Genomic DNA, 11,393 nt, shown 5'->3' with positions numbered 1-11,393 from the left:
ACAGGGGGGTTATTATTCCTAAATGTTACATTATTTTTCTTAAAACATTCTTCTGCTAAGAAACAACGCAGCAAGATAAAAACAATGGTAGTATACTCAAGAGAAAAAACAATGGCTTTAGGAAAAAAACAACTCTGGGAAATGGAGAGGAGGTTTTGCAAAAGAGCTCTTGTTTTGCTTTGCAAGGGATTACTTGAGAATGAAGACACAAAATGTCCAAGAGCAGAGACAAGAGCATTTAAATGAGCTATTCAGATGTTTGGTAAATAGAGACATGTCTTATGTCAGGGAGAGTTGATAGTAACTTTCCTTGCTCCGAGTTTTTGATTCTATTAAGGATGTGGGTAAAAAATAAACATATCTGCTCATATTTATTATTGTTCTACTGAGAGAAAGGCATTTGACTAAGACAGTCAGACTTTCCAGCTACAGAAGTTACATGCTAGTCTTTGGTGTTCAATAAGTTTGTTAACCTGTCTCAAGCATTAAAATTGGTTGGTTCCCTGTCTAAACATCCTTCATCTTCTCTGCAGTTCTCTTACCTTTTGCTCCTGTTTTACTCCCTAACTCCTTTCCCAGCTGTCCACAATTATAAAAGTAAATGATTTCAATATGATGCAAAAGAGTAAACAAACCCTTACCCTGCAATTGTTCTAGGCACTGTGAAAGAACAAATAATCATTTTGACAGGTAGACAGGAGACAGGTCAAAGTGATCTGCTGAAAATCTGCCTTCAAGGAAGGTAGGCAATGCAAAACTTCTTTCTCTTTTCTTTTCTTCTACCTTTGTTTTCTTTCCTTCCCCCTCCCCCCTCTGAAATTTTAGTGCGACCCCACAGCATTCATAGATATTGAGTTAAAGAGTCAGTGACTTTGTTAACAGCAAACCATTTCTAAGGTAGATACTGCAGAAATATGTGATCTTTTCTGTATTTTTCCAAGCAGTAGTATGAAATTCCCTTGCTTTTACATAATGATATAAAGAGCCATTGCCATTTAATTAAAATATTACAATAAAATATACTCTGAACAATAACTACTTAGAGATATGACAGTTAGAAACTTTATTCCAAGAGGAAAAGTCTGGACACTGGAATGAGAGTAGTTCAGTTCACCAACTTTTGCTTTCTACTTCTCACTATTGTAAGGAGAGATCCCACCCAGTTAAAACAAGGTACACGTTTGAAATTATAGTTCGGAGCCCTAAAATATTGAGCTTAAAAAACCATGCAAGTACTGCAAAGTATTTATAGAGAAATCTAAATATATTACATATATATACGAATAATATATTTTAAAATTCTTTTTAAGGACCCGCTGCCTCTTTCTCTGGAAATTCATTAATATTCTCAAGCTTTGGCCCTCCCCCTTGCTATGAAAATTAGGCTTTTCTCCCCTCTAATGGCAGCTGGCACCAATCATCACTTTCCAGTTCCTGCCCTCTTTTAGTTGGTACATGGACAGTCAGGACAAAGGGCACTTGGGACACCTGTCCTGGCACTCAGGGCCTCGTGTGATTCCCGGGGGATTGCAGCAGGAGCTGGGGCAGGGAGAAGGCAGGGCCTGGGAGTAGGATAGTGGCTGGAAGTCCTGGTGCCTCTCTGAGCAGGGCTGCCATGTGGGGAATGGAGGTGTCAGGGTGCACTGATGGCCCAGCACTGGTCACAGGCTTGGACTGTGTCTGTGTGTGCAGGGAGGTGGATTCCAGGAGGCACCACCGACCCACATCACAGACCTTTGTATTGTGGTAGCTCTCAGCTACACATTTGCTCGTGTTATTACTTCTCATGCTGGCAGGCTTAAACTACCAAGGGTAATTCTGGGACAAGCTACAATTACAATTTCTTTATGTTATGGAGACATGACCTTTGACTATTTGATTGCAACTGGCTCTGGATCAGGGCCTGTAGCCAAAGCTTTGTCGCTGGTATAACATGTAACACTCTGTGCGGAGCCTCCAAGTATAAGCCATCACTTCTCTGATCTAAAATACACATAAGTGCAATGAGCTGTGAGATTCTCCAGTGTTTCACAGCATATAGAAGAGATTTATTATCAAAGATTTGCTGTTTGCAGATAGAGAATTATACAGAAGGCCAAATTTTTAGCTTCCATGAAGTGGTGAAGCGTGGTGTGGAAGAAGGGGTGAACTCTGCATGCACATGGGGACATACCTTTTCCATGTGCCCCCTGGTAGTTCTAAGAGGATAGATCTTTGAAGGAGCTGGAAAAGCCTGACACAATGGCTGTGGGCTTACAGTCCAGTTTTGGCTAAAACATGACTGCTAGAAGAGGTGATATGGGCATTCCACATTCCGTTGCTAGAAAAATTTGGGTCATGCCTTTTACATACAGAGTGAGGGCAAATTCTTATTAGTAATCCATACACACAACAGGATTGCAGTTCTGAGCTCATGGAATAATTGTGGCTAAGAGTAGTTCAGCAATCAGAGTGCTTCAGGGGGTATATCAGCATCTCAGCTCCAGGCACAACATAGGACTCTCTGGATCACTGAGACTCTGCCCTGAGCTCTTCTGCGCTGTGCAAGCCAGGGCCCAGCCTGCTGCAGCTCCAACAGCACAGTGGGCCTGTGAGAGGAGTACTGCAGCCACCAGTGCACTGAATAACATCGAAGCTATCAGCATCAAAAAACAACCCCAAAAAACTCTCTCAAAAGCAACTGCCCTGTCAACCTCCGCACAATCCAGTTTAACTGTCACACGTGCTTTGTGAAAACATCAACCTATTAAACTCAACAGAGTCAACTTCGCACTTACTAGAAAGGGAACAGAACACAGTGAATATATTTTGGTCAGGCACGGTACAATATTTTTCCCCCACTACAGTTATGCTACAAATGCACTTTACGTGAGTAGATCTCGTTAGACAAGCAGGCGTTTGCAAAACATTACAAATGCAGCAGAGTATAATGAGTACACTTCCAGAGAGGATATTCTAGTACCCTCCAGGCCTTGATTGGGCAGCTTGTTTAAACATCAGGTTAAATCCTTTTTAAGTGGAGTGCCTTATAGAAGTTTTGCAGCAGTGCACTTAATGACTGCAAAAAAACCTGTCAGGAAAGAGAGCGAAGTCAGTTCTCATTTTCTTCCCCTTTTTCAGCTAACCACTCTAACAAACCTAATTCCCGATTTTTTTTTCACACACATGAATTCCATGTGGACTTAGAGGTAAATACGTGTTTCCTTCTCCCTCTCGCACAAAAAGCATCCCCGCGATGCTACCCCACCTCCACCGCCTTGGGCAGCCTCTTGGGCACCGCACCCAAATCTTATGCCCCCTCCGCCTCGGGATGGGTCATCCCCCAGGCCGCTCAGTGCCCAGCGTTTTCCAGCTGTGCCCAGCGGTTTCCAGCTGCGGCATTCCCGGCAGGTGGCACTCGGGCTCCGCGCCTCGGGGCCTCTGCGATCGCGCCCTGCAGCGCCGGGGAGGCTGAAATCCTGGGCTTAAATCGTCCTCAGCAGCATCAGCATCTCTGCCCCGAGCGCTCGCCGGGGGGCAGGTCCCAGCCCCAGGGCCGGCAGCACCCTTCCTGCAGCCAGGGGAGGCTCCTGGCTCAGCACACATTGCTGCAAACCCTCGTGGAAGCAGAATTTAAAGCATAGTTTATTATCCTGGGGAAAATCTCTACATTGAGAGGGAAAATACATATACATACATACATATATATATGTATATATATAAGCACATATATGCATACTGTAACTCCTACTGGTGCTAATGGGAGTTCTGTGTGTAAATCCCCAAATTCCAGCGTCCAAAGATGAGAGTGTCCCTGTAAGGGTCTGAATTATGCATTTGAATTAAACCCGACTGCTGGGAAACTCATAATGCTGCAGCACTTGTTATAGATTTATACTTGCTAGGACTAAGTTTCACCTGAAACAACAGAGCCTGAAGTGTTATTTGTTCCAGCACATTATTTTGTTAGATGTGATAATCAGTTCACAGCAGGGCTGTGAGAGGCTACTCAGCTTATTGACAATCCTGGGTTCCATCCAGCTTTGAGCAGCTACTGAAACATCTCCAAAGGCCACAGAGGGGACTCCAAAACCCAGCTCTTCAGTAAGACATGGCCAGGACACGTCTGACTGTCTCAGTCAACAGGACAACCCTTTCCCAGGGGCAGAGCTGCCTGTTCTGCCAAGTGCACTCCCGGGCCAAAGCAAAGAATACAGGTGAGACTCAGCAGAGGTGCTGATGTTTCCAGCTCTGTGTATTTTGCCAGGTGGATGAGATTTTTTTCTTATGAGCTAAATGCCTAAAAACCAGTCAGATGGAGGACGAGCTGCAAATCAGTTCTCCTTGACTTACTGGACTCCTCTGTAGTTTATTTCAGGAATTATGTGACCTAAGGGTATAACATCCATTAGCATCACCTTTGAATGAGGAAGATGCCTTTCACAGGAGCTTTTGTCCCACAATTATCATCTCAACCTCAGATCAGATTTAATCCCAGGGTATCTCCTCTCTCAAGGCTGCACATTTTCCCCCTGTGTCTGGAAGGAAGGAAACCCTGTCCTGACCCTCAAGTGTCAGCAGCTGGATTTGGTGAGCAACCACAGTGCTGCAGGAGAAATACCATGGGGTTGGGGGGTTCCTAATGGGGAAACACGTCCAAAGAAGCCACATCTATGGTTTCAGCCTGCCCTAGGTTACCTTTATCACCTCATTATATGGCCCAGCACCCAAGGGGATGAAAGCACAGAGGAAGCTGTGGAGGACCCGAGGCAGCAGTGCACTCATGGCAGGGAGGGGTCCCCTTTCCAGCTCACATGCCACAGGGATGCAATGCTGCTGGGTGTCAGCAGGAGCTTCACAGGGCTGCTGTGTACAGGAACTGCCACAACCATGGTTGGAAACAACTGCCAAATAGCCCCTTGCCCCCTCTAGTTCTGTCATATTTTCTCCTCCTTCCTACCTCTTTTTGTATCAGTGCTCAGGCTCTTCATTCCTCTGAGCTACCCCACAGGAGAGTAGCCTTGTGTGCCCTTTAATCCTGCACAGTCCCAAGGTCAGGCTGAAGCAGACCAGCCCATAATGCCACCCTAGATTTAAATACCAATCACAGAGACCAGGAGTTGCTTTATTCTGAACGAACCCTAAATCTATTGAGTTATTTGGAACAGCGCAGGTAATTATTTTTAAACTCCACTCTCCTACCTTAAGCCTGGGTGTGACTCCAACAAATTCACTTTCAAATCCCTTAATGGAATGGAAGTATTGCCTGTCCTCATTAAAAACACCACAAAAGCCCCAGCAGCAGCTCTGTGTTCCTTGTGATGATTTGTTTTACTGATAGATCAAACAACCTGTTGACAGCGGTTGACTGCATCCCACAGCCTCTTCTAATAAGATAAAGAAGTTGTACATCTTATTGATTACAAGGTAGATTGGGTTTTTGTCCCTTTAAATTTTTTATTGGCTAAAAAACCCAAGGACTTAGGCCTTTGAAATTCCAGCTTACCATGACATTATAATCCTAACCCACTCGTGCTTCCTCAAAGGCCTGACCCATTTGACTGCCTTGCAAGCATGTTGTAAAATGCCCTGCACTTGTATACATATTTTCAGGAGCTTTTTATTCCAGAACTGTGGCAGACTGAGAAAGGAGGCTGAATGGGCAAGGAATCTTGAGATCCTAGAATTTTAAGGGTCTTGCAATATCTTTTCTCAAGCTGCGAGCTCAAGGCAGACATTTTTGGACAAGGTTCTTAGTTTTTCATTACACAGGTGGTGAAATTTTTAATCCTTTCTGGCTCTGAAGATCTGTGTTCCTGAACATCCTGGGGATGGAGCTCGCATTGCTGAAATAAAACTAATGCTTTCTAGATTAATATTTAGGGTCAGATCTTACAGAAGCTCAAGGCAAATCAAGGAGGTTTTTAAGGGCCAACCACAAAAATCAGGACCCCCAAATCTGCTCTCAGCATCTTTCTTGCAAACCCAGATGTCTCCCTGTCTAAACCCAAGCTGTGCAGGCATCTCCAGCTCTGCCTGTGTCTTTGCACATGGGGATCTGTGGCAAGGCAGTGCCTGTGAGGAGCTCTGAAGTCCTTCGCCTGGCACTGTTTGAAGGGGGAGGCCAGGGAACACCTACAAAAGAGAAAGGGAGAGAGAAGAATTTCTTGTCCCTTCCCTGACACATCTTTGTGGGTAAGAAAGCTGGAGCACCTGACTCTGTCAGTAAAGCTGAACAGTTGAGACAGCAGCAAGAAGGAGCCCTGACTTCTGGTCTCAGGGCTATTTTTGTCCTGTCGCTCTTCCTGCTCTTTTCCTGCTCACCCATGGCTGTGACAAATGGGGGTGGGGGGAAGTTTTGGAAGGAGCTGCCAAAGCACAGGCTCCCACCTACTGCCTCAGTGCTTTTCCAAAGGGAGAGATGCTTGGGCCCCTCTTGGCCTCACGATTTTTTGCTTCAGCAGTTGAGATTTGCCAGGAAAACATACCCCAACTGTGCTGAGTACCAGCTCATGGGCTGGTGTCTGGCAATCACTCCCAGCAAGTAAGAAGTGTAGCTTTGAACCCTTGCAGCAGCTGGAGCATGTCCAGCTCCCTGGACCCACCACTCCTGGCTACAAGGCACTTCAGAATAAGGGGATCAGAGTCACCATTGCTGTTGGCTATGAATTAGAAGTGTAAAAAACAACCCTTGCTCTGTTATGAAGCAACTGGATGCAGGTTACATCTCCCAGAAATGCTGGATCCAGCACACATGACCTTCCTAGCATTCACATCTGCATGGAGAGCTCAGAGTATCCCTGTGCTCATCCTTTTCCTGTCTAGGTTGTGTAAATGAGAAAATAATACAAAATATCAGATAGCACACCACCCCAAAAACATCGCTCTGGACCAAGCATTTTATCCATGTCACCCTTTGCATGTTCTCATCCTCAGTCTCTTTGAGTAAGGAGGAAAACACACACACACACACACACACACACACACACACAGAGTCCACAGAGGTGACACGGGAAGCCCTGGATTGGAAACTCAGTTTCCAGTTGCTTTAGGGTGGGCAATTCATGAGCTGCTGCCCAGAAAGGGATGAGGCACCACAACCCAGGGCTGTTTGCCCAGGACAACTGTGGGACTTTGACCTCTGATGAGCCTCTGTCCCCACTTGAGGACCAGCCCCCAGCTCTGCATGTCTACTCTCTCAGTGTGGAAACTGGACCTGAAACCCAGCTCTTCAAAGAGGCAATGTTTCCATGAATGGTGACCAACTGATTACACCCACAGCTTGGCACTCCTACATCTTATTTTATTTTAAAGTCAGTGTCTGAAGCAGTTTAGTAACTCCACCATAGATTTCAGTGGGAGTGTTTGAGCTTAGGAGACTGGTTTGAAAATTTTGACCCAAGTGCATGGGTTATTCCCAGGTAACATCCACTGAGTCACAAAGAGGATCAGTTAAAAGCAGCTTGCAGTGCAACAGCCCATGCTATCTTTGTCCTACAGGGATTGAAAGTCCTTTGGTTTCCTGTTTGTTGATCAAGTGCTTTCTCCAGTGCTCAAGTCAGTCAAAGGAAGAAAAAAATTAACAGAGCTTCATAGAAATATTGCATTCTTTCCTAGAGTGGAGGCAAAACAAACAGAAGTTTAAAGTAAACAATCTCTACCAGCGGATCTTTTCCCCTTTTATTGCATGAATTACAATGCCCTTCAGCCAGCAGAAGGCAGAGAAAGTTCTGCCAGGAAAAAGAGTTATTTGAAAAAGTTTAAAGTAAACTTTTGTTTGCTTTGCTGCATGCACACACACACACAAAAAAAAGAAAAAAATAAAAAAGAATAGAGACTCTTTCTTCTTCCACTTCAGTGCTAGGTAGAAAGAAAATGGATTTCTCTTTATCGACTGGTATGTGGTTGGCAGAAGTAAAGGCAAGTTTCCTCATGGTCATGGTCATGCCTCTGTGCTCAACCATGACCTGGAAGAACATCGTGAGAGGTAAAGCAGGACTGTCCTGTTCACCAAGGACGTGCAGAGCAGTGTAAGAGAACAAATACGAGCGTCTCTGATCATTCCACTGAGATAAACAAGCATAAAGCTACCAGAGTCAAACAGCATAATTTTATTCTAATATAGCTCTTCAATGAAACTTTTCCTTCTAAATCTCTGTCCCTTTTGTAATGATGACAAAAATTACACAGTCTCTTTTCATTCTCACACTTGCAAATCTGGAGTAACAGGAAAAGAACTAAAAAAGCTCTTTGTTGGCTAGGAAACAAATCTGACTAAAATGTTATATGTTCTCAAGACAAAAACATCACCTTTTGTGAAAAATGTTCCCATTTCTGACTGGTTCTAATGTTTTCATTTGAAACAGGCTCCTTGATCAGAAGTTAATAAAAGTGTGTTGTGAAATATGCAGAGCATTTTATAAAATGTATAAGAAAAATAGGGTGGTTTCCTGAAGACTTTATAATAGATAGAATAAGAAAAAGAGACAAAGGAAGATAAAAAGAGATTTGTAGCAATGTATAAGCAGGGGGGATAAAGCTGAATAGCAGTTGGATTAGTGCAGCATGAGTTTGTTTTTAAAGTACACCCCTTTTCTGCACTTCCACCCTCTCCTGTTTGCCCCACAACCCTGACCTTGGCTCCTCCTCGTTTCAAAAGAGCCGTCCCTTCTTATTTCCCTCCTGACCTGCATTCCTCACTGATGGTTGGAACGGGCGATAAAGGCACCGGCAAACCCGGCTTGCCGGAGATCGGAAGATACGGAGGGTGATGTTAGCAAATTAACTGATTGGTATAAAACAAAAGGGGGAAAAAAAAGTTATCAGGAAGCCGAGAACTTTTGAACCCATTTAAACAAATAAGTGGCAGAGGAGCAGCCTTGTCTGTGACAGGAACAGCGCCTGCAAGAGCCGAGCCAGAGCTTGGAAGCTACAATCAGATGCAGCCTCTGAGAACAGTCCCTGGTAGGGGAACAGAGCTGCTTAAGAAAGAGGAGTTCCTGCCTTGCAAAAGGCAGGACACGATGGGATGTTCCCTGCTGCTGTTTCTGGCCCTCACAGACATTATCTCCACACCCTCCAGCCTGCAACACCCGTAAGGAGACACCCAAGTCCAAGGGCCTTGTGCTGGTAAAGAAAGGATACTGTACTGCAAATAGTTGGAGTAAGGCTTTGAGACACACACAGGCTCATTTATTTAATACTAGTAACTGTCTTTCCTGCCTCTCCACCAGCACTAAGAGGGTTAATGCCTTCCTCCTGGGCTGGCCTCCAGAGACACTGCCCTCTGTGGCTCCAGATGGCTTTCAGAAATCTCCAAAGTTTTGCTGCCCTCATTGGTGGCAGATGTGGGAGTTACAGTTTGAAATTTGGGGTCCCTAAAGTAAAGCATAAAGAAGTCCCAGGAACCCCCTGAAGCACTCCTAACTATGCCAGTGGTACAGATCACAGGAAACACGCTCTCACACGGTGCTGAACATGAGGCTTTATTACCAACCACATCACTTCCCTTCTCCCCCACCACTTGATCTTAGAATTCCAGCCTTCCCTTGGAGCTCCCTGCTTGGCTTTTGGGGTCCCCCAGAGCCCCTCAGCCTGCACCTCACTGCAGTGGGCACACTGCTTACAAGCCTGGCAGCACCATCTCCTGAGCTGCATCCTACATGGCACCACAATCCCGAGGGCACAGAGTGCCTGAACCAGAGCCACAGGCTAATTCTGCCCTGGAATCAGCCCTGCTATTCCAGCACATTTATTTCAGCTGACACCTAAAGTAACCTGAACCAGAACACATCTCAATCACTGCTTTTGTCATGACAGTTGGACGCAATTTTTCATCACCTCTGTGCTTGAGAGCTACCTCCAGAGCATGCCTTTGTTCCCAATTCTGTTCCTCTTTTCCTGATGGTCAAAGGAGAGATCTGTGAGGTGGCTGTAGTCCTAGAGAGGACAATTTTTTTTTTTAAGCAGACTGGAACACTCACAAGCAGAACCTGACAGGCAAAGCCTCTGAGGTCAGTTGGCACTGGCACCACAGAGGGCTTGGAGAACAGATTATTTCTTCATTGTCATTACATACAGCCCTTGACCAGCAGCTCTTGTGCATAGAACTGACATTTGTACCATCCTCTATTAATATTGCTTCAGTTTTGATCTGGGGAGGAGGCCTAAAGTAGCCGTGCAACATGGGGTCATTTCTGAATGGGCTTGAAGTAGATGGCACATAGTAGGGAGAATCTAACTTTTTGCTCATTCAAGTGGTTAAATAACACTGACCCCTTGAAAGGATGGCTTACTTTAAAACATGGGTTTATGTAGCTGTTGTACACTTGCCATAGCCACAGAGCACATTTCTACTCATCCTTCTCTGCACAGACACACAACAGGCACAGAGAAAATATCTCAGAAATGGGTGCAGGCTGAGGTTGTCAGATCCAGAAGGATGCTATTCATTTGTAGCTCACAGCCCATGTGTTCCACACACACAATGTCTTTCTGAAGAAAACAATTTTAAAGGAGGAAAAAACCAACCAAACAAGGACAAAACCTGACTAAACAAGACCATTCAAGACATGCAACAGTATAAGCAGATCTCACAGGCTCACGTGGTTTCATGAAAGCTGTGCCCAGCCACAGAATAATCTTTCCCTTTTTCTCTCTTTTTCCTGCTATTCCTGCAAGATTATACTGATTCACTAATCTGTTAGGCTTTTAGTCTAGAAATGTTGCATACAAATCATTCATTAAAAAGATAATAGACAGGACATAAATGGGAGTTGCTTTAAGATTCAGTGGATTTTTTTTCACTTTGTTTACCTGCAGGGGAAGCATCCTTGCAAATTTAACATTTGATGCTTCTCTCATTTTCCCAACAATTCATAATCTATTTGTGTTTCCTCCAGACCCCAACCATCCTCTTCTCCAGTAGTATTTCCCTTTTCTTTTTACAAATTCAGTTATTCAGGTAGGGAAACGTGGTTCTCTAGGCAACATCACTCAACTATCTTTTTTGCCCCAGAATTTATTTTTTTATCTGTTTTTCCCCCTCTTTTAAAACTTTACGTATTAGCATTAGGACACATTCATGCCTTTTTTTGGTTACCCACCAAGCATCCCTGTTTTTACCTTTGTATCCTTGTTGCAGCACTGATGTGCCTTACTCCAAATCCAAATGTTGTGCTCCACTCTTCTCAGCTGTGCTGGGGGTTGGACTGGAAGGCAACTGTAGACAGGCTGTGGATGCACCACAGAGGGAGGGGTTTTGGGTATTTATGTCCTCATCAGTACCTGCCAGAGGAGGGTGGACACATATTCCTGCCTCATTCATTTCCAGAGGGAGTGCAGGCACCACTGCTTCTGAGAACAAGGAGTCAACCCCCAAAGTCTTTAGGAGTTGTGTCATAGGCACCAAAGCA

General features: G+C 44.7%; 1 long non-coding RNA gene across 1 annotated transcript; it reads right to left on the bottom strand.

Annotated features, from left to right (window-relative positions):
- Positions 1–7,548: 7,548 nt before the first annotated feature.
- LOC116790817 lies at positions 7,549–11,157 on the bottom strand. Its single transcript, XR_004358507.1, has 3 exons — positions 11,104–11,157; positions 10,576–10,652; positions 7,549–7,592 (listed from the first exon to the last, which is right to left on the bottom strand). It is a non-coding gene; the product is annotated as an uncharacterized LOC116790817 (long non-coding RNA).
- Positions 11,158–11,393: the final 236 nt, after the last annotated feature.

Source organism: Chiroxiphia lanceolata, chromosome 9, assembly GCF_009829145.1.
Source record: "Chiroxiphia lanceolata isolate bChiLan1 chromosome 9, bChiLan1.pri, whole genome shotgun sequence".
NCBI lineage: Eukaryota > Metazoa > Chordata > Aves > Passeriformes > Pipridae > Chiroxiphia > Chiroxiphia lanceolata.
This window is presented reverse-complemented; position numbering and strand designations above follow the sequence as displayed.